Source organism: Puma concolor, chromosome E3, assembly GCF_028749965.1.
Source record: "Puma concolor isolate L17-30 chromosome E3, mPumCon1.1.hap2, whole genome shotgun sequence".
Lineage (NCBI taxonomy): Eukaryota > Metazoa > Chordata > Mammalia > Carnivora > Felidae > Puma > Puma concolor.
The window spans coordinates 35,151,705-35,176,020 of NC_141682.1; the positions used below are offsets into that span (position 1 = coordinate 35,151,705).

At 46.9% G+C, this 24,316-nt stretch overlaps 1 long non-coding RNA gene across 8 annotated transcripts in view; it reads left to right on the forward strand.

Annotated features, from left to right (window-relative positions):
* The window catches only part of LOC147573141 (uncharacterized), a 30,435-nt gene extending 17,160 nt beyond the window's left edge, over window positions 1-13,275 (forward strand). For 3 of the 8 annotated variants that reach the window (XR_015245259.1, XR_015245264.1, XR_015245263.1), the window contains exons 4-6: window positions 2,047-2,145; window positions 2,320-2,470; window positions 5,779-6,328. This is a non-coding gene — a long non-coding RNA (uncharacterized LOC147573141). The other 5 variants (XR_015245261.1, XR_015245262.1, XR_015245265.1 and 2 more) reach the window with 5 other exon arrangements.
* The last annotated feature ends 11,041 nt before the right edge of the window (window positions 13,276-24,316 follow it).

Below are 24,316 nucleotides of genomic sequence, written 5' to 3' on the forward strand. Positions count from 1 at the left end.
AAAACACCTGGGGCTTATCCCAACAAGCACCTCCTTCATGCCCATCACCCATTTAGCCCATTCCCCCACCCAACACCCTGCCAGCAACCCTCAGTTTGTTCTCTATATTTAAGAGTCTCTTATGGTTTGCCTCCCTCTCTGTTTTTAACCTTATTTTTCCTTCCCTTCCTCTGTGTTCATCTGTTGAGTTTCTTAAATTCCACATATGAGTGAAATCATATGATATTTGTCTTTCTTTGACTTATTTCGCTCACCATAATATACTCTAGTTCCATCCACGTTTTACAAATGGCAAGGTTTCATTCTTTTTCATTGCCGAGTAATACTCCATTGTACCACATCTTCTTTATCCATTCATCAGTCGATGGGCATTTGGGCTCTTTTGATACTTTGGCTATTGGCTATAAACATTGGGGTGCATGTGCCCCTTCGAATCAGCATTTTTTTGTATCCTTTGGATAAATACCTAGTAGTGCAATTGCTGGGTCTAGGGTAGTTCTATTTTTAATTTTCTGAGGAACCTCACACTGTTTTCCCAAGTAGCTACACCAGTTTGCATTCCCACCAGCAGTACAAAAGTGTTCCCTTTCCTCTGCATTCTCACCAATGTTTGTTGTTTCCTGAGTTGTTAATTTTGATTCTACATGTGTTGATATTTATCATAACGCCTTTGTATTAACTTATTTGATCCCCATAATTCCTCAAGGAGGTTGATATTTTTATTCCTATTTTAAAGAGGAATTGAGGCACAATGAAGTTCCTATCCACAGAACACTTGTTTTTGTTTATGATATTTCTTTAAAAATTTTTTTAAATGTTTGTTTATTTTTGAGAGAGACAGAGACAGAAACAGAGTGTGAGTAGGCAAGGGGCAGAGGGAGAGGGAGACACAGATTCTGAAGCAGGATCCAGGCTCCGAGCTGTCAGCACAGAGCCTGATGCAGGGCTCGAACTCACAAACCGCGATTTCATGACCTGAGCCAAAGTCGGACTCTTAACCGACTGAGCCACCCAGGTGCTCAAATAAATAAAAACATTTAAAAAAATTTTTTTAAAAACACACCAAAGCAATTTGCACAGATTTTTAAACAACTATTTAATATGCGGTGTTGGTGGGGATATAGAGAAATAGGCATTTCATACGCTGTCCGGGGTGAGAGTGGAAATGCGGAGGGCGTTCAGCAGTTAGCATCCAAAGATTTCAAATATGTCATCCTAACCCTTCGATTCTATGTTTAGAAATTTATGTGAAGAAAAAAAATCTGTATGCAAAGATTTGGTTAGCAGAAAACCCAACCTAGCTTATTACAGAATTATTTGTAGGAACCCAAAACTGAAAATAACCTAAGTGCCCCAAATAGGAAATTAGCTTTAAAATCGACAACCCTGCAGTTCAATGGCATCTGGTGTCACTGTTGGTGGGTTCGGACCCCACGTCAGGCTCTGTGCTGACAGCTCAGAGCCTGGTGCCTGTTTCAGATTCTGTGTCCCCCTCTCTCTGCCCCTCCCCCTGCTCACACACGGTCTCTCGCTTTCTCTCTCAAAAGTAAACATTGAAAAGAATTCCACAAAATAAATAAAAACATTGGTCAATTGTGACAAATACATGATAATGTAAGGTGTCTGTAATATGGGAAAATCATGCGGGAAACGCAGACGGTGTGGAATTGCTGGCACTATCTTCACAACTTTTCTGTAAATTTAAAACTGTTCTAAAACTTTATTATTAAAAAAAAAAAAAAAATCACCCAGGGTGCCTGGGTGGATCAGTTGATTGAGCATCTGGCTCTTGATTTTGGCTCAGGTTATGATGTCACGGCTGGTGGGATTGAGTCCACATCAGGACTGTTAGGGATTCTCTCTCTCCCTGTCTCTCTCCGCCCCTCCCTTGTGCAAGCTCTCTCTCTCTCTCTCAAAAATAAATAAACATTAAAAAAAAAAAATCTCAACCAATTGTAATCATTTGGTCCACTTTAAAAAAACACACACACAAGGGTTCTTGCCTCTAGCTGTAAGGACACAAGGCTCTTCCGATTTTGTCATCAGGAAAACTGCTGTTTGGAAACAGAGCCTGGCTGTGGCCTGTGGGGGCACCAGGGAAGTTGTTGGCTGAGCTGAGGATAAACACCAGCGATTCTATTCTCAGTAAGTGGCTCTCACCCCTAACCATCCTTCCTTCCCCTTCAGTGTGTATCATGTCTGGGCCTGAATTATCCTGTCTGGCTAAGTCCTGATTCTGGGAGACTTCTGGTGTTGGAAAACATTGGGAAATTTCAGTGGATTTGGCTGCAAAGGGACTTCGTGCTTTTTTTTAAACAGGTGACTGACTTCAACATGAATGCCAATGCTTATGACCGGAAATCAGATGATGCAACGCAAAGCAGGAGCATCAGATTTTCAGATGACATGGGGCTTCAGGTGACAGCCAAGCCACTGATTTGCCAGCCTGGATGGGTGCAGCCCTGAGAAGGTGCTCTTGCAGAAACACCTAGGATACTGACTTATTCATTGCAGAGAATAACCACCCCAGGGTTGGGAGTTAGGATCTGGCAAGAGTTTAAATTAGGAGAAATGGTAGTTGAAGAGCTTAAAAACATAGGGAAAAAAAACCAGGGTTGGCGGGGGGAGGGGCGCCTGGGTGGTCAGTTAAGCATCGAACTCTTGCTTTAGGCTCAGGTCATGTTCTTGCTGTGTGTGAGTTTGAGCCTTGAGCCAGACTCTGCGGTAACAGTGTGGAGCTTGCTTGGGATTCTCTGTCTCCCTCTCTCTCTGCCCCTCTCTGGCACTCATTTCTGTCTCTCTCTCTCTCTCACTCAAAATAAATACACTTAAAATGTAAAAAATAATAATACAAAAGAAGAACAAAGGAGTGGCCATCACATCTGTGAGTGTTCTGAGAAATCATTGAAATTCACTAAAATTATTCTGACAACAAAAATAGCAATGACTAGCATGTTTTTTGCACACGCACCAATGCTATGTTCCCTTTATAAAAGAAACCCTCTGACCCCTCTCCCCACAAAACCCAGTCCTGAGGTTGAGGCCTGAATCATTACATATCCCTTGGACAGGCTTGACCCAAACCAATTCAAACAAAGAAAGCAGAAAGTGGCCAAACAGTCAAATTCTTGCTTTCACCAAGTTGCTAAACGGGCTTTTGAAACTCATGGCAGAGATGATAATCTTGAAAGCCAAGGCTTTTGATGTGCAAGATTCACAAAAGAGACTTTTTTTTTTTAATGTCTCTTGGATTGGCTAGACTTGGGAAAACAGCATCGACCGTGAGCTGATGAGCTAGTCCATTTTTCTATTCTTTGTACTTGTTTTGGTTTTTTTTTTTTTAAATTTTTAAAATTTTATTTTAGAGAGGAGAGGAGGGAGTGGGAGGGGCAGAGAGAGAGAGAGGAAGAGAGAGAATCCCGAGCAGGCTCTGTACTGTCGGCACAGAGCCCGACGCGGGGGTTGGTCTCACAGCTGTGAGATCGTGACTTGAGCTGAAATCAAGTCAGACTCAACTGACTCAGCCACCCAGGTGCCCCCGTTTTTTTCTTTAAGTAAACTCTATACCCAACGTGGGGCTCAGCCTCAAGATGCTGAGATCCAGAGTCACATGCTCGACCGACTAAGCCAGCCAGGCGCCCTTATTCCCTCTAAAATTTTCAGATTAAAAATTCTGCTACGGTTAGTTTTAATCTGCAAGCCAGTAAGCCTGCAAGAAGGTTATCGCAATTCGGCAGCAAACAGCCGTTTGAGGAGGGGTGGTCGAGATGGGGAAGATTCAGGAGGCTGGAGAGAAACGGAGGGATATCTGGTGGTAGCCCACTGGACTGTTTCCACATCTCAGGTCTGAAATCCCCTGCATTTCGCTCCTCCTTCACTTTGGGAGCTTCACGCCTGGAGCTGGGCACTTGGGGAGACGCAGAGAGAATAGAATCCTAGGTTAGCCACTGCGGTGGTTTCCGAGAAGGGTCTCTGCCCTGGACACCACCTGCTGCGAAGGGACTTGTACATCCAGATGCCTTTGGGCTTCAGTCCAGGTGCCCTGGGAACCTCAAAAGGTTTTCAGTAGGCCGTGGACTGAGCTGGTTTTCAAAGTCCCCTCTACCCCAGCTCCTGCACGGGGCAAGTTGGAGCAGGCTATGAAAATGGACCAGTTAGGAAGCACCTCACATTCCTAGTGCTTAATATAGTCACTCTTCCTTCTTTCTTTTTTTTAAGTTTATTTATTTTTGAGAGATACAGAGAGAGCACGAGCGGGAGAGGTACAAAAAGAGTCTGAAATCTGAAGCACACTCCAGGCACTGAGCTGTCAGCACAGAGCCCGACGTGGGGCTCAAACTCACAAACCGTGAGATCGTGACCTGAGCCAAAGTCAGACGTTCATGCGACTGAGCTACACAGGCGCCCCACACCCTATCTTATTTCTGAAAGCAACCCTGTGCAATGGGAATTGGTTTCCTCATTGGGAAAGCAGGGAATCTGAGATCAGAGAGATTGAGTGAAGGACCCAAGGTCACACAGCAATTAATTACCTGTAAGGTTGCCAGATGAAATGCAACACACGCATGGAACATACTTATACTAAGAAGTTATTCACTGTTTATCTGAAAGTCAGATGTAACTGTGTGACCTATGCTCTGATTTGCTAAATCTGGCAACCCTAATTACTGACCCCGCCAGGATTTGAGGCCAGGGTCCCACTCCAAAGTCCTGGTCCTTCCTCCAAACGGCCCCAACTCTAAGGCAAGCATTGGCTTTGGTTCATCTCCATATCCCTACTCATTGCCTTACTGGGGCCTTGCCATCAGCCAGAGGGTCCCCCGGAAATGTTTGTCTTGTGAGTATAGAAGTGGGTGAGCAGGGGCACCTGGGGGGCTCAGTCAGTTGAGTAATGCTCAGGTCATGATCTCAAGGTTGTGAGTTCGAGGCCCGTGTCAGACTCTGTGCTGACAGTGGGGGAGCCTGCTTGGGATTCTCTGTCTCCCTCTCTCTCTGCCCCTCCCTCTAAATAAATAAATAAAACAGAAAAAGAAGTGGGTGTACAATGTCAGAGAATTTGGAGACCTTTCTGGAGAATCCAAAATATTGCTATAGTGAGCCTGGTATAGTGGGTAAGAGCACCCATTCTGAAGACTGGTTTCAGGTCCTGCCACTGTCACTTACCTACCAACTGTGTGAATTTGGGCAAGTCACTTAAGCCCCCGTGCATCTGTAAAACGGGGGCGGTAATCCTAGCACTAATAGTAATAACATTCTTCATAGGACTATTTCTAGGAGTGTTTCTAGTAAACTCACATAACACCATGCATCATATAGAGGAAGATCATGGGAAATGCTAGCTGCGATGACGAGCCAAGAGTAAGATAAAGAGGAAACCAAAATGCCGTAAACCCTCCTCACCCTGCCAGGGACGCCCCGAGAATTCTTTTCCAGGGTGGGAATTGTTTTACTCCCTGTTGGCTCTGTTGGGGTGCATAGACCTCTGCTCCCAGAAGGGGGCGCAGTAAATATCGCTTCAATAAGCGAAGGAGCCAGGAGAGGAGTTTCTCAGGGACCAGAGTCCACCTCTTACAATAACCCCAAACCAAAAGAATCCCACAAAAGCAAAAGCTGTATCAGAGGGCAGTAATCTGAGGGACGACTCCAGAATGTGATAGTGGGTGAGGCCAAGCATCTCATTGAAAAGGGTGTGTTCGTGTGTGTGTTTTCTAAAGTTTTATTTTATTTTATTTTATTTTATTTTATTTTATTTTATTTTATTTTTATTTTTATTTTTAGAGAGAGAGAGCACGAGTGGGCGAAGGACAGAGGGAGAGAGAGAGAATCCTAACCAGACTCCATGCTCCACGTGGAGCCTGACATGGGGTTCGGTCACACAACCCTGGGATCGTGACCTGAGCCTAAATCAAGAGTTATTCACTCAACCGACTGAGCCACCCAGGTGCCCCTAAAGGTTTTATTTCCAAGTACGCTCCACACCCAATGTGGGGCTCGAACTCAAAACCCCAAGACTGAGATCAAGAGTCACATGCTCTACCGACTCAGCCAGCCAGATGCCCCCAAAAGATTATGTTTTGAGACAAATGTTTGTTTGCTCAGAAAAAGCAGAGAAGGGGTGGGGGTGGCAAGCCACAACAAATCCTGCCATTAAAGCAAAATTAGTACAGGTCTTAAATTCCAGAGGTTACAAAACAGCCTGGCTGAGGTCATTCATGCCTAATTATTGTGCCTAATAATTACCTTGACTAATTAGAGCAAAGGTTTTGGAGTGTGTTTCTATTCCCAGACATTGAGTCATCAGTGACCCAGAATAAATCATTTCGCTCTATTTGTGTCCTGCATCTTCCACATGGAAGCACCCTCGGCCAACCCCTCAGGGAAATTCCAAAGGCCCCATTAATTAATATTTGGAAAACAACGCAATGTGTGTATGTCAGGCCTATAGAAACATGACGTCAATATATTTTGTATGTTGGGTTCATTTATTTAATCATTCAACTACTCTCCAGGGGCACATACTATTTATTAAGCTCCTACATGGAGCCAGTCCCTGAGATACGAAGTAGGAATTCAAAGTGAACAAGACAGATGGGCCCCTGTCCTCATGAAGCTTATAGTCGCAGATAGTAAGTAAGTAAAGCAACAGAGAAAATTATTACAAACTGTTAAGTGCTATGAGGAAAACAAACAGATCTCTGCCAAAGGTACTAGTAGGAGAGGTGATCACGGTCGCTTCTTGGAGGAGGTGGTCCGCAAGCTGAGACCTGAAGGAAATAGGCGGCTGAATCTATATGGAAGACCCGACAGGAGGGAAAACACAATGGGCGGGCAAGGGTGGTGAAGCGCTCACGACCAGCATAGACTTTCTGGGTTTGAATCCTGCTCTGCCATTGACTTACGGGAGGATCTTGTGTGAGTTGTTCGCCATTCCTCCACGCCTCAGTTTTTCCATCTGTAGAGGTGGGATAACAACACTTGTCTCGTGGGGCTGTCATGGAGAGTCAGCGAAGGGCTATTTGTGAAGCACTTGAAGCTTTGCCCTGCACAGATCACACATCACCGTGGACGTAAGGGTGTCGGTGCGACACATCCCCTCACTCCCCTGGCTGTCCTGCAGCCAGATCATTTCCTGTTCTCTCCCTGCTTCCGCCCTGCAGGACCTGCATCCCTCCTGTCCACATGGGGGCGCGCTCCGGCTCAGCCTGGAAACGCGGGGAGCTGAAGTTCCAACGTTACACGCATCAGGTGTGGACAGCAGTTGGGGGTTGAGGCCTCAGTCTCTCCGCCCTGCACCCAGCCCCCTGACCTGTAGCCTGCATGGTCCCTCAGGTGACTGCACCAGCCCCGGTTAAGCTGACCGCCAGCGGCACACGGCACAAACCTACTGCGTTCCTCAAGAGAACCCTCTGCTGGTCCTTCTGCGAGCCCTGTCTCATTTCACGACCTCACAGAGCTTCCTGGAATCACCTCCTGGGGCGGTGATGAGACTCCGTGAGTCTGGAGGGTCAAACATTTTTTTAAGTTTATTTATTTAGAGAGAGAGAACAAGAGCAGGGGAAGGGTGGAAAGAGAGGGAGAGGGAGGGGGAGAGAGAGAGAGAGAGAGAGAGAGAGAATCCCATGCAGGCTCCACACTGTCAACGCAGAGCCTGATGTGGGGCTCGAACTCACGAAATGTGAGATTTTGACCTGAGCCGAAATCAAGAGTTGAATGCTTAACCGACTGAGCCACCCAGATGCCCCTCTTGAGAGTCACACTTGTGGAGGCCCTTCACCTGAGGAAGAAGGAATCAGCAATGTGGTCCATCCCTATGATGGAATAGTATTCAGCCATAAAAAGGAAAGAAGGTCTGATACTTGCTACAAGGCAGACTGAGGCTCCAGAACATTACCATAAGTGAGGGAAGCCAGACACAAGAGGTCCACTGGTTCTGTACTTCCGTTTATGTGAAATATTTAGTTATTTTAAATGTTTATTTACTTTTGAGAGAGAGAGAGAATGTAAGCAGGGACGGGGGAGGGGCAGAGAGAGAAGGAGAGACACAGAACTCCAAGTGGGCTCCAGGCTCTGAGCTGTCAGCACAGAGCCCGACGTGGGGCTCGAACTCACCGACTGTGAGATCACGACCTGAGCCGAAGTCAGACGCTTAACCGACTGAGCCACCCAGGCGCCCCTATATGAAATATAAAATATTTCAGGATTCAAACCCAGAAATACATAATACATGGAGTCAGAAAGCAGACTCTTGGTTGTAGGGGATGGGGGAGTTTGGAGAACAGGGAAATGAGGGGTGACTGCTTGGTGGGTTAAGGGTTTCCTTTTGGGGTGATGAAAATACCTTGGTGGGGTGCCTGGGTGGCTCAGTCAGTTGAGCATCCGGCTTCGGCTCAGGTCATGATCTCACAGCTCCTGAGTTCAAGCCCCGCGTCGGGCTCTGTGCTGACAACTTGGAGCCTGGAGCCTGCTTCGGATTCTGTGTCTCCCTCACTCTCTGCCCCTCCCCCGCTCACACTCTGTCTCTCTCTCAAAAATAAACATTTTTTAAAAATTTAAAAAAGAAAAAGAAAAAATAAAATAGTTTGGAAGCAGATGCAGGTGATGGTTGCACAGGAGTGTGAATGCACCAAACATCACTGAGTTGTTCACTTTATTTTTTTAATGTTTATTTATTTTTGAGAGAGAGAGAGAGAGAGAGCCAGAGCATGAGCAGGGGTGGAGCAGAGAGAGAGGGACACACAGGATCGGAAACAGACTCCAGGCTCTGAGCTGTCAGCACACAGCCCGACACGGGGCTCGAACTCATGGACCACAAGATCATGGCCTGAGCCGAAGTCCTATGCTTAACCGGCTGAGCCACCCAGGCGCCCCTGAATTGTTCACTTTAAAGCGATTAACCCTGGGGTGCCTGCATGGCTCAGTGAGTTGAGTGAGTGACTCTTGGCTTCGGCTCAGGTCATGATCCCACAGTTTGTGAGTTCCAGCCCTGCACTGTGCTGACAGTGTGGAGCCTGCCTGGGATGCTCTCTCCCTCTCTCTCTGCCCCTCCCCTGCTACTTTATAGAACTGTCTCCATCAACCTTCTTGACCCTCTGTCCTGCCTCACCATTGGATTCTTCACCGTTGGAGACCTCTGCTGGTCTCCAGCTGACATTACAATGTCATATGTTACAATGTGACATATACGTTACAGTGTGACATACACAAATTTGTTCATTGTTGTTTTTTCTCCCTGGAATGTAAGCTTCATGGGGGCAGGAGTTTTGTCTGTTTTATTTACTACCACATCCCCTTGCCTGGCACATAGTAGGTGCTCAGTGAATCCTGATTAGGCGGAGGAACCTAGCAAGATAGGCATTAGCATCTGCAGTTCACAGACGGGGAAATGCAGGCTCAGTGATTTGCTAAGGTCCCACGATTAGTAAGTGGAAGACAGAATTTGAAGTCGGGCCATCTGGGGCCACGGCCCATGCTGCAGGGAGCTTTCCTTTATCAGCTTCCCATTCCCTGCTGGGATGAGTTAGAAGTCAGAAAATTAAAGACGTACAGGCCATGACTCATGTCTCAGGCAAGGAAGAGGGAAATCATGACCCGGAGCTGAGTCATCGTTTCTGCTTCCCTGTGTGCTGACTCTTTCATACTCTGGTTCTTGGCCTCGCTGGGCTCTTCCCTGGGGTGAAGCCAGGGGCTCAACATAGTCCAAGGCTCCTTTCTCATCTTGACTCTGCCCTCTTGGCTGGGACAGTCTGATCCAGGCAAAACCACACATTCGGTCCAGGCCAGCAGGGCCCAGAGAGACACGTAGATCCTGGAAGCAAGAATCCGAGGCCCCTGTAAGGTCTGAATGCTGGCAGCGGTAAAACCTCAGACAGCAGTCCAGCTTTTAGGTTTTATTGGATGGATGGTGCCGGGAGTAACTTATTTAAAAACGCTAATTAAGGGGCGCCTGGGTGGCTCAGTTGGTTAAGCCTCCGACTTCAGCTCAGGTCACGATCTCACGGTCCGTGAGTTCGAGCCCCGCGTCGGGCTCTGGCCTGATGGCTCAGAGCCTGGAGCCTGCTTCCAGTTCTGTGTCTCCCTCTCTCTCTCTGCCCCTCCCCCGTTCATGCTCTGTCTCTCTCTGTCTCAAAAATAAAAATAAAAATTAAAATTTAAATTTAAAAAACGCTAATTAAATCTAAAAAAACAAAAAACCCTGGGGTGCCTGGGTGGCTCAGTCACCTAAGCATCCGACTTCGGCTCAGGTCATGATCTTAAGGTTTGTGGGTTGGAGCCCCGCATCGGGCTCTGTGCTGACAGCTCAGAGCCTGGAGCCTGCTTCGGATTCTGTGTCTCCCTCGGTCTCTGTTCCTTCCTTGCTCAGTCTCTCTCCCTCAAAAATAAATAAACATTTAAAAAAATTTTTTAAACTTATTTAGCAAAACATGGAAATAAAAATAAGTATAGTAAAAAAAAAAAAAACCCCACTAATTAAGTCACTTTTTAAAAAAGAACACAGCCTTAACATCAGAAAGAGATGGCTGTGAAACCCAGCTCTGCTGCTTATTAGCTGTGTGCCCTTGGCATGCTACGTGACCATTCTGTTCTCCAATTTCCTCACCTGAAAAATGAGGAAATATTGTCTGCTTCCCAGGTTTGGCAAGAGGACAGAACAGGACCTTTCTTTCTTTTTTTTTTTTTTTTTTCATTAAAAAAATGTTTATGTATTTTTGAGAGAAAGAGAGAGGGGGGGACAGGGGCGGGGAACAGAGGATCCAAAGAAAGTGGGCTCCACGCTGACAGCAGTGAGGCTGACGTGGGGCTCGAAATCACGAACCACGAGATCAGGACCTTAGCCAAAGTCAGATACTCAACCGAGTGAGCCACCCGGGTGCCCCTCTTTGTTTTTTTTTTTTTTTAACTTTATTTATTTTGAGAGGTAGGGGAGGGACAGAGGGAGGGAGAGAAATAATCCCAAGCAGGCTCTGCACCATCAGCACAGAGCCCGCTGTGGGGCTCAATCTCATGAACCATGAGACCATGACCTGAGCTGAAATCAAGCTTAACCAACCGAGCCACCCAGGCTCTGCTACAACAGGACATTTGGAGTGAGGGCCATTTAGCCAGTTTGTTCAGCCTAAAGAAGGAGGAAAATGTGACTTAAGGGCATAAAGACCATGGACTGCTGAGGCCTGAGGCCCAAGGCAGATTTGGGGGGTGGGGGGGGCAGTTGGAGGTTAACGGGATTCTGGGCGTGGGCCCCTGTCTGGCCAGTGAGTCAAAGCTTGAGGCTGGACAAGTGGTTTAATCTCTGGCAGCTTTCCTTTCTCCATCCCCACAAGAGTGGGGGTTGGGCCGTGCTAGACCCTGCCCTGTCCCTCACAGAATGACAGTATTCCATAAAAGGAAGCCTGTGAAGGGACATCACGGTGGGGGATCTGAGGGCAGGGGGTTAAAACTATTACTCTGGTCATACACAAACATATTTTTGTGAAAGACTCTAACAATTCAAATCGATGTACAGCAAAGTACGAAGTTCCTTGCCATCAGCTTCTGCCATCAACAGTTTGGAGCACATCCTTACAGCCTCTTTGCTCTGCATTTATGTGGATCTGTGCACAGGGCTATCAGCTCTCGCCAACTGGGCACTGACTACATGTTAGGCACTGCTGAAAGCAATTTACGTAGATGAACTGATTTAATCTACACGACCATATGCCACGAATTCCATAATCTCTCTTTTACACAGGAGGAAACGCCAACCCCCAGAGGGGTGAGGTAACCTCCCCAAAGCCACACGGCTTCAGAGACGAGGGGCTGGGATTCGAACCCAGATAGCCCGGCCCCAGATTCTACACACATGACCATTGCATTCTACTCTCTCATTTTAGAAATTTTTTAAAGTTTTTTTTTTTTTTAAGTTTATATATTTTGAAAGAGAAACAGCACAAGTGGGGGAAGAGCAGAGAGAAAGAGGAAAAGAGAGAATCCCAAGCAGACTCCGAGCTGCCTGTGAACTCACTGCTCAAACTCCTGAAACCCTGAGGTCATGACCTGAGTCGAAACCATGAGTCAGACACTTAACTGAGGGAGCCACCCAGACCATCTCTTAAATATTTTCTTTTCCACAAATGGGATCATACCTCCTGCATTGTTTGCATGTTGCTGTTTGCACTTGATACATTGTACTTACTTACTTACTTGCTTGCTTATTTATTTATTTACTTCAGAGGGTGGGGAGGGGAGGGGCAGGGACAGAAAGGGACAGATGACCTGAAGCGGGCTTTGCATGGACAGCAGAGAGCCTGATGCAGGGCTCGAACCCACGAACTGTAAGATCATGACCTGAGCCGAAGGCAGACACTTAACTGACTGAGCCACCCAGGCGCCCCTGCACTTGATACATTTTATTTTTTTTTTTAAATTTTTTTTTTCAACGTTTATTTATTTTTGGGACAGAGAGAGACAGAGCATGAACGGGGGAAGGGCAGAGAGAGAGGGAGACACAGAATCGGAAACAGGCTCCAGGCTCCGAGCCATCAGCTCAGAGCCCGACGCGGGGCTCGAACTCACGGACCGCGAGATCGTGACCTGGCTGAAGTCGGACGCTTAACCGACTGAGCCACCCAGGCGCCCCCCGTTCCTGTACTCTTACCAACGCTAGCTGGGTCCAGCTTTCACTTATCACCCCTGGATGGGAGAGGTGGCAATGTTATTTCTTGTTTGATGTTTTACTTTGCATTTCCCAGATTACCAATGAGCTCAGGCATCTTTTCAAGTGTTCATAAGGACCATTTCCGCATCATCTTCTGTGAGTGGAATCTTCTATGAGAGTCTGTGGATATTTAACGTGTCTTTCTCAGAGCATCCTAATTCCATCCGGTAGTGGCCACTTGTGTTCTGTTTCATCAGTCTCCTGTGAAGTCAGATTCACAGCCTTTGACCTAAAGGAAGCCAACAGGTGGACTCCTCCGGGCCATGCTGATTGGTTGAGGACAGGGCTCATGACCCATGAAGGGTCAGCCAGAGAAAACAAGTCCCCATTCCTTGATGTCTTTTCAAGCTATTGGACAGAGAAACTCTGCCTTCCTCTACATTTGATTCAGTGAAGTGGCCATGTAACACCCAGAGGAGCCAGGAAATGAAGCACCACAGAGAAGGCAAAGCTGACGAATGCAGAGATTCTGAGTCCGGATGGTATTATCTGAGCTGCTGGGTCCAGCCTCGTCCAGAGACAAACTACGCTTGAATTCCCTGGTGGTGTATAAATGAATACATTCTCTGTTTCAATTATCCTTATTTTTTGTTGTTGTTTTAATTATCATTATTTTTAAAGAGGTTAGGACGACATGGTTGGGTCTTTCTTTCTTTCTTTCTTTCTCTTTCTTTCTTTTTTCATTTCCCATCTTGCAATGCATCCTAATGGATCTTCATGCCCAGAAGGAAGAAAACAGATTCACATTCAGCCAAACTGGGCTCTCCAGCCTGAAGGCTCACAGATGCGCTTCTAGGCCTGCCCAGGAAAAGTTAAGTGCAATTTTTTTTTTTTTTTTTTTAATGCTACACCAAATGGAAGGAAGAAGACCCACTGTTTTGGAGGGAGGTAAGGTGGGCATAGAAAAGAGAATGCTTGCCTTGGCAGATGCTTAGAGGCTTATTAAGCACGGCAACAACAACAAAAAAGGAGCCTTTGTGATCGGAGCAAACAACAAGGGCGGCAGGCACGAACAGACGTTCTCATTACTTTTTGTTTGACTCAGGTTTTCTGGCATGGGGGTGGGCCATCCGTGGGCTGGAGCCTCTCCTTTCTGGAAAGAACCAGAGCTCTCACCAAAGACAGGGGAGCCTCTTCCACATTCTGTGAACAATTGTGTTTGGATTCTGATTTTTCTTCTCCAAATATAAATGACTGCTCTTGAGATTAGTCAGAGGTCCCCAGGCTGGGAGATGGGAGCCTGCCGACTTGCTGAGAACACTGCTGGTGGTTCAGCAGGTAGCAAGAGCTGGGAAAGGGCGGAAGTAGAGCGGAAAGAGCCGGGGATTCCCGATTTCAACCCCTGACGTGTTAGCCGCTCCAGTGCCCCCCAACTTATTGCCACTGGGACGCTGTGTACTTTGCTCCCAGGTGCCGTGGCTCAGTTCAGAAGGCGCGTCAGCCACGAGGACTTGTGTCTGCTCCTCCTTATCCAGGGCTTCTGCTAGAAGACGCCTGAAGGCTCCCTCACTCCCACGTTCGGTGGTCGAAGCTGCATGTAGGCTGGTCCTCAGTTTCTCTCCACATGGGTCTCTCTGCGTGGTTGGTTTGGGTCTTCAAACAGCGTCATGGCTGGGTTGCAGGGCCAAACATGCCGAGAGAGAGAGAGAGAGAGAGAGAGAGAGGAGAGAGAGAGAGAGAGAAACAGCTGGAAGTTGTATCATGTTCATGACCTAGTGTTGGAAGTTAACTAACATCACTTCCCCCGTATTGTATTAATTGAAGCAGTTACAAGCTTCTGCCTCAGGTCAGATGGAGAGGAAATAGATTCTGCTTCTTGCCAGGGAGCCAGAAGGTTCTGGAAAGGCACATGGGACCGGAGATATTGCTGTGACCATTTTTGGAAATTATAGTCTGCCACGCTGACTGCACGAGATACCAGGCAAGTTGATTTATCTCAATGGCCTCAGTTTCCTCATCAGTAAAATGGGGATAATAATGGTATCTACTGTGTAGAGAAAGAGTCACGCAAAATAATGTATTTATAGTACTTAGCACTGTGCCTGTGATATAGCAAGTGGTCAGTGAAAATTAGAATTTATTGGTGGGCACCTGGGTGGTTCAGTCGGTTAAGTGTCCGACTTCAGCTCAGGTCACGACCTTGCAGTTTGTGAATCGGAGCCCTGCGTCAGGCTCCATGCTGACAGCTCAGAGCCTGGAGCTGCTTTGGATTCTCTGTCTCCCTGTCTCTCTGCCCCTCCCCCGCTTGTGCGCGCGCGCGCTCTCTCTCTCTCTCTCTCTCTGTCTCTCTCTGTCTCTCTCTCCCCCTGAAAAATGAATAAATTTTTAAAAATTTAAAAATTAGGGGCGCCTGGGTGGCTCAGTTGGTTAAGCGTCCGACTTCAGCTCAGGTCACGATCTTGCGGTCCGTGAGTTTGAGCCCCGCCTCGGGCTCTGGGCTGATGGCTCAGAGCCTGGAGCCTGCTTCCGATTCTGTGTCTCCTTCTCTCTCTGTCCCTCCCACATTCATGCTCTGTCTCTCTCTGTCTCAAAAATAAATAAACGTTAAAAAAATTTTTTTTAAAATTAAAAATTAAAAAAAGAATAGGGGCGCCTGGGTGGCGCAGTCGGTTAAGCGTCCGACTTCAGCCAGGTCACGATCTCGCGGTCCGTGAGTTCGAGCCCCGCGTCGGGCTCTGGGCTGATGGCTCAGAGCCTGGAGCCTGTTTCCGATTCTGTGTCTCCCCCTCTCTCTCTGCCCCTCCCCCATTCATGCTCTGTCTCTCTCTGTCCCAAAAATAAATAAACGTTGAAAACAAAAATTTTTTTTAATAAAAAAAAAGAATAAAATCTTTAAAAAAAAATAATGTAGAGGCTATCGTTAAAACAATAAAAAAACACCACGAAAGAGCGTGAGTCACTAAGAGCAAAGCTCTCGCCGTCACCAATCCCGCTGTAACGTGACAAACACCATTAACAGTTTGATATACATCCTTCTATATATTTCTATAAATTCTAATAAATTTCTATTTATTTCTATAAACTTGTTCGATGAGTTGTGCCCAATGTGTGTTCTACAAAAATGAACGTGCACACAACGTGTGTCTTTCCACAGTGAGATAATGCCGTGTGTGCTATTTCACTACACGTTAGCATGTCTGGGAGATCAGGGACACCGTGTCGCATCACTCCAAAGGGCATCTGGGCGGAGAACGCCATGAGAGATGTGAATGGGTCGGAGAGGAGGCATCACAGGCCACACCCACACCAGGAAGATTCAGCACTGTGGACAGGGGCAGGCTCCCTCCTCCACTCTCCCTCCAGGAAGTAGGTTTATGGCAGACACAGATGACTGAGATGTAGACGTTGCTCTCAGGTACTCTTGAACAATAACTTAATTATACATGTAGGGGCGCCCGGGCGTCTCAGTTGGTTAAGTGTCCGAATCTTGATTTCAGCTCAGGCCACGATCTCACGGTTCATGAGATCAAGCCCCACGTCAGGCTCTGCACTGAAAGCACGGAGCCTGCTTGGGATTCTCTCTCTCCCTCTCTTTCTGTCCCTCCCCAGCTTGTGCTTTCTCTTTCTCTCTCTCAAAAATGAAAATAAGCTTAAAAAAAAAAACAATGATATAGGGGCGCCTGGGTGGCTCAGTCGGTTGGGCATCTGACTACGCTCAGGTCATGATATCGAAGAGCGTGGGTTTGAGCCCTGCATCGGGCTCCGTGCTGACAGCTCAGAGCCTGGAGCCTGCTTCGGATGCTGTGTCTACTCTCTCTGTTCCTCCCCTGCTCATGCTCTCTCTCTCTCTCTCTCTCAAAAATAAAGATTAAAAAACATTTTTAAATTAAAAAATAATATATATGGATTACACCCTTACTCGAGAAAAGAAAACAATGCCCATAAAGAGAATCATTAACATTTCTTGAGTGCACTGGGCTAAGCACTCTGATGCGTTGCCTCAGCGAATCCTCATACCCACACTATGGTGGAAATGGCGATCTGATTTTATGGATGAAGAAACAGAAGCTCTGAAAGGTGAATTAACAGGAGTGAAAGGTTGTGACCTTACAGGTACACACCATACTGCCTTCCAGGAAAATCTCGAGACACGGTATCTGGGAGGTCAGTGCCTGTGGCCAGGGATGACACTGGGCCAACTGGCCTCAGAGGTTAAAGCACATCCTCCCAACAGATTCGTCTGTTGTCTGACTGTTTATTCATGCTGCAGCAAGACTCTGCTGAAACCCACTCATCTTTTACTTTTTTTAGCACTGGGACAATGAACACGTGTCTCGTGGCCCGACGTGGCTGTAACACCCTCGAGGGCCACAACCACATCTTACATCGGCGTTTGTGTGTGGAGGCGTCCAGAGCAGGACGCACTTGTTCAGGGTGTCCGGCCTGTTTGCTCGCGGACATCCCAGGATGACCTCTGCTGGCCTCCTCTCACCCCCTGCTGTCTGCTTTCCGTATTGCAGCCAGCGTCATTTTTTTTTTTTTTTAACTTTGTTTTTTTCTTTTATTTTTTAAGAGACAGAGTGACAGAGCGACAGAGCATGAGCAGGGGAGCAGCAGAGAGAGAAGGAGACACAGAATCTCCGAAGTAGGCTCCAGGCTCTGAGCTGTCAGCACAGAGCCCGAGAGCCCGATGCGGGGCTCGAACCCCAGGAACCGTGGGATCATAACCTGAGCCAAAGTCACACGTTCAACTGACTGAGCCACCCAGGTGCCCCAGCATCATCTGTCTTAAGCAAATGCTTATCTGACCCTCCTCAGGCCACCTGCCAGACTTGGGGGGGGGGGCACTCAGAGCATCCTGCCCCTTCCCCCTGCTTGGTGTTCAGGCCCCCCTCGTGCACTGAGCCTGCCGACCACTCCAGATCCCTGTTCTGCTCCCACTTGAGAGTGTGGGGATGCCAGGCTGCTGAGGGCTCCCGTGCCCCACCACGGTCAGCGTCGTCCAGCTAGCCTGTCTCCTGATGCGGAGGCTTTCTCTGCAGCTCCTGGCAGGTCTCCCAGCTAATCTCACCTGGCACCTCTTGTCATCTTTCCCATGCCCGTCCATAGCAGTAGGACATTGCTCTGCTGGTGCCCTCCCAGAGCTACACGCCATTCTCCAGGAGGCCCTGAAACACCCTTGCTGGGTCAGTTCCCTGGGTGAACTGGGAGAGCCCCAGGACTCTGATGACCACAGCCTCCCCTGTGCGCCTTCCTTTCTTCTCCACCTTGTAGAAGTGTCTCCTAACCTGCCTCTACAGACACGCCAAATCTTCGGAGGCCTCAGATCCCAAGGTACAAAGAAGCAAAGGCCAGACCTCTCCCTACCTGAGCAAGAAAACAAGAAGTGGGACGGGGGCGCCTGGGTGGCTCATACGCTTAAGCGTCCGACTTCAGCTCTGGTCATGACCTCGCGGTCTGTGAGTTCGAGCCCGCGTCGGGCTCTGTGCTGACAGCTCAGAGCCTGGAGCCTGCTTCGGATTCTGGGTCTCCCTCTCTCTCTGCCCCTCCTCTGCTCATGCTCTGTCTCTCTTTCTCTCTCTCAAAAATGAATAAACATTAAAAAAAAAAAAAACTTAAGAAAAAAAGAAGTGAGACAGAATTGGAGCCATATGTGCTATCTTAGTCCGTTCGTGCTACTATGACAAAAATACCGCAGCCGGGGGGCTTATACGCATTTACTTGTTGCGGTTCTGGAGGCTGGGGAGTCCAGGATCAAGGCGCTGGCACATCCAGTGTCTGGAGAGGGGCTCTTACTGGTCCCCAGACGGTGTTTTCCCTCTGTGTCCGCACCTGGTGGAGAGACAGCTCTCAGGGTCCCCTTTATGAGAACACTAATCCCAGTCATGGGGTCTCTACCCTTCGTGACCAATCACCTCCCAAAGGCCCACCTCCTAACACCATCACATTATGAGGCAAGATTTCAGCTTATGAATTTGGGGAGGACACAAACATTGTCTTCTTTCTCACACTGAGTTGTGAAATCCTGTGTGTTTCTTATACCATCAGCACATCTCACTTTAGGGGACTCCCCACATTTCAAGGGCTAGGTTGGTTCTTGGCTCCCATATGGGGTAAGCACAGCTCTAAAAGACTGATTTTCAATGAGAAGTGGCTGCCCCTCCCAGGGAACATTTGGGAAATTTGAGGAGCCCTTTTTGGTTCCATAGTTATTGGGGCACCACCAGTATTCAGTAGGTACCCGCTGGGGATGGGAAATGTCTTGCAATGCATCAGACAGTGCCACAAAATGAAGACTTGTTCTGGGTCCCCTATGTGACTTCTGAACATCCCACTGACCCTTCATGAAGGTGGTAAAAAAAAAAAAAAAAAAAAAAAAAAAAACTCAAAAAAATCCTATAAGCTTTGAACCTACTTCTGTTGTATGCATAATCACAAAGTATCTTTTGTACTGTTTCTTTCTTTTTTTTAATGTTTATCTATTTTTGAGAGAGAGCAAGGTAGGTGCAGAGAGGGGGTGGGGACAGAGATCCAAAGCAGGCTCCTCACTCACAGCAGAGAACCCAATGCAGGGGATGAGCTCATGAACCATGAGATCATGACCAGAGTCGAAGTCGGACGCTCAATGGACTGAGCCACCCAGGTGCCCCTGTACTGTTTCATTATATCGGGAATTTTCCAGAAAGTTAAATCCTGGAAAGATCATGTTATGTTTTGTTTTTTGGGGGGGAATTTTACCAAGAGTCGTCCACCATTTTGGAAACTCATATCCCCAAACATGAGATATAGAAATATATAATAACATTAAAAAATATATTATATTGTATATGTATATATATTTTCCCAAATGTGATATCTGAATGGCTACAAGACACATCCCTATCACTTGGAGCATCTGACTGCTTCTCTTAAGTCTTTCAGAACAGTTGTGGCTAAGCATTTACTTATACAGGCACCTTGCTCGCTCAGTCAGAAGAGCATGTGACTCTGGATCTTAGTGTGATGTGTTTGAGACCCACATTGAGTATAGAGATTTTTAAAATAAATAGATAGAGGGGCGCCTGGGTGGCACAGTCGGTTGAGCGTCCGACTTCAGCCAGGTCACGATCTCACGGTCCGTGAGTTCGAGCCCCGCGTCAGGCTCTGGGCTGATGGCTCGGAGCCTGGAGCCTGTTTCCGATTCTGTGTCTCCCTCTCTCTCTGCCCTTCCCCCGTTCATGCTCTGTCTCTCTCTGTCCCAAAAATAAATAAATGTTGAAAAAAAAAAAATAAATAAAATAAAATAAATAGATAGATAAACTCTAAGTGTTTACTTAAAAAAAAATACACGTTCTTGGGGCACCTGGGTGTCTCAGTTGGTTAAGTGTCCGACTTCAGCTCAGGTCATGATCTCACATTCATGGGTTCAAGCCCCACATCGGGCTCTGTGCTGACAGCATGGAGCCCGGAGCCTGCTTCAGATTCTGGGTCTCCCTCTCTCTCTGCCCCTCCCCTGCTCATGTTCTGTCGGTCTCTGTCTTTCTCTCAAAAAAAAATTAAAAATGCATGTTCTTGAGGCACCTGGGTGGCTCAGTCAGTTAAGCATCCAGCTCTTGATTTTGGCTCAGGTCATGACTTCATGGTTCATGGAATCGAGCCCCTTGTCAGCTCGGTTCAGCATGGAGGCTGCTTGGGATTTTCTGTCTCCCCTTGTCTCTCCCCTTCCCCTGCTCACATTTTCACGTGCGTGCTCTCTCTCTCAAAATAAATATATAAACATTAAAAAAAACTCATCTCTTAAAAAAATGCATGTTCTTTTTATTATAAATGGCTTGCTTTCTTATTTTTTTAAATGGCTTTCTTCTAATTTTTCTTTTTTAATTTTTTTCAAAGTTTATATTTTTTGAGTCAGAGAGTGAGCAGAGGAGGGGCAGAGAGAGGGGGAGACACAGAAATCAAAGCAGGCTCCAGGCTCTGGGATCGAACCCATGAGCTGTGAGATCATGACCTGAGCTGAAGTCGGATGCTTAACCGACTGAGCCACCCAGATGGCCCTAAGTTTTTCCTTTTTAGAATGTAGTTGGGGCCTTATAATGTTTTTGTAAATTATGTGTGGAGAAAGTCTCCATTATTCACAGATTTTCTTTCAGTAAAGTGAGGTTACAAAATGTTGTTTGAAAAGGGAACTGTGGATCTGATGAGCTGTCCCCATGACCCGGGCTCTGACCCAGCCCAGCTCTCTGATTGGCCTCGAGGAACACGACTCTTAACTGTCTTTCACCACCTGGGTTTCTAGGGTGTCGACTGATGGGACACTTTGATTGTGTGTTCCAAACCCTGAATGATCTGGGAACAGTAGTCAGACCAGATCAGGAGGGACCTCGAATGCCATCCTGAGGGCTTTGAACTGAATCCTGAAGGCAGCATGAAGCCATTGAAAGGTTGCTATTTTTTTTCTTTGTCTTGTTTGTTTATTTCAAAAACCCCATGCCCAAAGTAGTCCTTCAGTTTTTCCCCACTTTTTTAAATGTACTTTTTATTTTTGTAGGTAATCTCTACACTCAATATGGGGCTCAAACTCAGGACCCTGAAATCAAGAGTCGCAGGCTCCACCAACTGAGCCTGCATTCCTCCCCATTTTTTAAAAAAAGTTTATTTATTTTGAGGGGCGGGAGGGGCAGAAAGAGAGGGAGACCGTGTGAGCACGGAGCCCAACATGGGGCTCTATCCCAGGAACCGTGAGATCATGACCTGAGTGGAAGCCAAGAGTTGGACGCTCAACCAACTGAGCCACCCGGGCGCCCCTCCTCCCCATTTTCAATAAAGCCTTTATTTAGAAATAATTTTAGACTCACAAAAGGTTGCAAAAAAATAGTACAGAGATTTCCCGAATACCTTCCACCCAGTTTCCCCTAGTGATAACATCTCACATAAATAAATGTTGTCTGTTATCAAAACCAGGAAATGAACACCTGCTATAATGCTCTTCAGCGAACTGCAAACCGCGTCCACTTTCCAGCTTTTGCACACATTCTGTGTGTGTGCTCCGTTCTATGGAATTCTATCACGCGTGCACAGATTCGTGTAACCACCACCACAATCAGGGTTCAGAACTGCTTCTCCCCTACAAAATGCGTGTCTCTGTCTCTTTAAAATATTTCATTTATTTATTTATTTAAAAAATTTTTTAAGAATTTTTTTTTAATTTTTTTTAATTAAGTTTATTTATTTTTGACAGAGACAGTGTGAGAGCATGAGCTGGGGAAGGGCAGAGAGAGAGAGGGAGACAGAATCTGAAGCAGGCTCCAGGCTCTGGAGCTGTCAGCATAGAGCCCAACACGGGGCTCAAACCCATGAACCATTTAGATCATGACCTGAGCTGAAGTTGGACACTTAACCCACCAAGCCACCCAGGCATCCCCAGATTTATTTTTTAAAGGGTTAGGAGTGTTGCTTTCACATTTTGTGAAACTAAAGCTCCATTTGCTACTGAGCAACAATAACCGTGTTGCATCCACGTCCCTTATCCTCATCAGAGGACTTCAAAGTAGAAAGGGAATTATGCGGGACCTCGAGATACATCCCTTGCTGCTGCTGTATCTTTTTTAAAAGGAATCATAAGAATAATTTGTGAAATAATTTTGACTAATGATTCAGTAAAGTGAATCTCAGTCTTGACTGCACACGAGGAACATGACACTGAACAGATTTTGTTTTCTTAAGTAACCTTTACATCCATTGTGGGGCTCTAACCTACAACCCCAAGATCGAGAGTCGCACACTCTTCCGACTGAACCAGGCAGGCACCCCAGAGACATTTATCTAACAGGTTCACCTAGACGCTGTAATACAGGGAGGGGAACCACCAGGTACATAGGTAGACAAGCAACCAATAGGTTGGGACAACTGGATATCCGTATGCAAAAGAATGAAAGAGCATCCCTATTTCACACCATATACAAAAGGTCGATTCAAAGACTCATTGACCTGGAGGTGCCTGGGTGGCTCAGTCTGTTGAGCGTCTGACTCTTGATTTCAGCTCAAGTAATGATCTCACGGTTGGGAGATCGAGCCCTGTGTCCGGCTCCGCGCTGAGACTACAGCTTGCTCTGAATTCTCTCTCTCCTTCTCACTGTGCCCCTTCCCTGCTTGTGGTCTCTCTCTCAAAATAAATAAATAAACATTAAAAAAAAAAAAAAAAGAACCAATGACCTTACCTGGATCACTGTTCTTCCTTCCACACAGCAATATTCCTTAGTACCCACTTCTTTATCAAAAACAAGAAAGAAACTTAGATGACAAGGCGTTTTGGCATTTGAAAAGTAACCCTAAGAACTGTATTATGCAAAGCGAGATTACTCAAGGCTTCCTGGCATTGTGTTCCATGAACTTGTCTTTCTGAACTTTAGATTCTGACAAGATGAGGAGGAGGGGCCGGGTGTGGAGAGAGGAGGGAGAGCACGGAGAAGTTTCCAGGATTCAAATATACATCGCTGCTGCAAAATCGCATGTTGGGGCAGGAAAGCCAGCTCCCGGAGGCTCTGGGAGCAGGAGCTGCACAAACACCAGAAGAGGCATTTCTCAGCAACGTGCGTTACAATGTAACTACTTGATTCTCTGCATTTTCCTCCTCTCCAATGAGAAGTAGTCGTGTTAACGCTGCTAAGAATTATTGAATTCAAAGGTATGTTTTTGTAGACAGGAGGAAAGAACAAATCAGAAGGATGGGATTAATCATTTATCTGATCACCTAGTTCACGTGCTATGAGCTTTACATACCCTGGGTTTTTTCCCTGGGTCTCCCCGCCTTCTTCTTTCCTGAATTCACACTAAAGTCAGCCTGTTGCTCTCTGCCTGAGGGGGGTTGGGGGTGGGGCATAGCAGGGGGTAAAGTAGAAGAAATCCTCAGAGCTTTTGTTTTCCAAAGTCAGTTATGGGGACTAAGATGCACCTGTTGTGAAACTGCAGCATGGCTTCATTTGTTTGCTAGAGTTTGTGTAGAAAAAAGAAAGCTGTGTAACCCTAGTGGCCAAATGGCTCCTTGGAGAAACGGCTGATTTTAGGTCTGGAGCAGTAAGCATGCCTGGGGAGCACGGCGACAGGAGCCATGGCAAACGGTGCCAAGTTCAAGAGTCTCCCATGGGGTGCCTGGGTGGCTCAGTCGGTTGAGCGTCCGACTTCGGCTCAGGTCATGATCTCACAGTTCTTGGGTTCGAGCCCTGCGTCGGGCTCTGTGCAGACAGCTCAGAGCCTGGAGCCTGCTTCGGAGTCTGTGTCTCCCTCTCTCTGCTCCTCCCCTGCTCATGCTCTGTCTCTCTCTCTCTCTCTCTCTCTCTCTCTCTCGAAAACAAATAAACCAAAAAAAAAAAAAAAAAAAAGTCTCCCATAGGCCAATGAGGGAATGATGTGAGTATCCAATAGGAGAACTGAAACAGGGTGAAAGATAGCAAATATATTTAAATCTATAAACTCAGGGGCACCTGGGTGGCTCTGTCAGTTGAGCATCCGACTTCGGCTCAGGTCATGATCTCGCGGTCTGTGAGTTGGAGCCCTGCATCAGGCTCTGTGCTGACAGCTCAGAGCCTGGAGCCTGCTTCAGATTCTGGGTCTCCCTCTCTCTCTGTTCTTCCCCTCAAAAATAAATAAATAAACTTAAAAAAAAAAAAAAAAAAAGAAGACAAGACATGCCTTTGTCCTTTAAAAAAT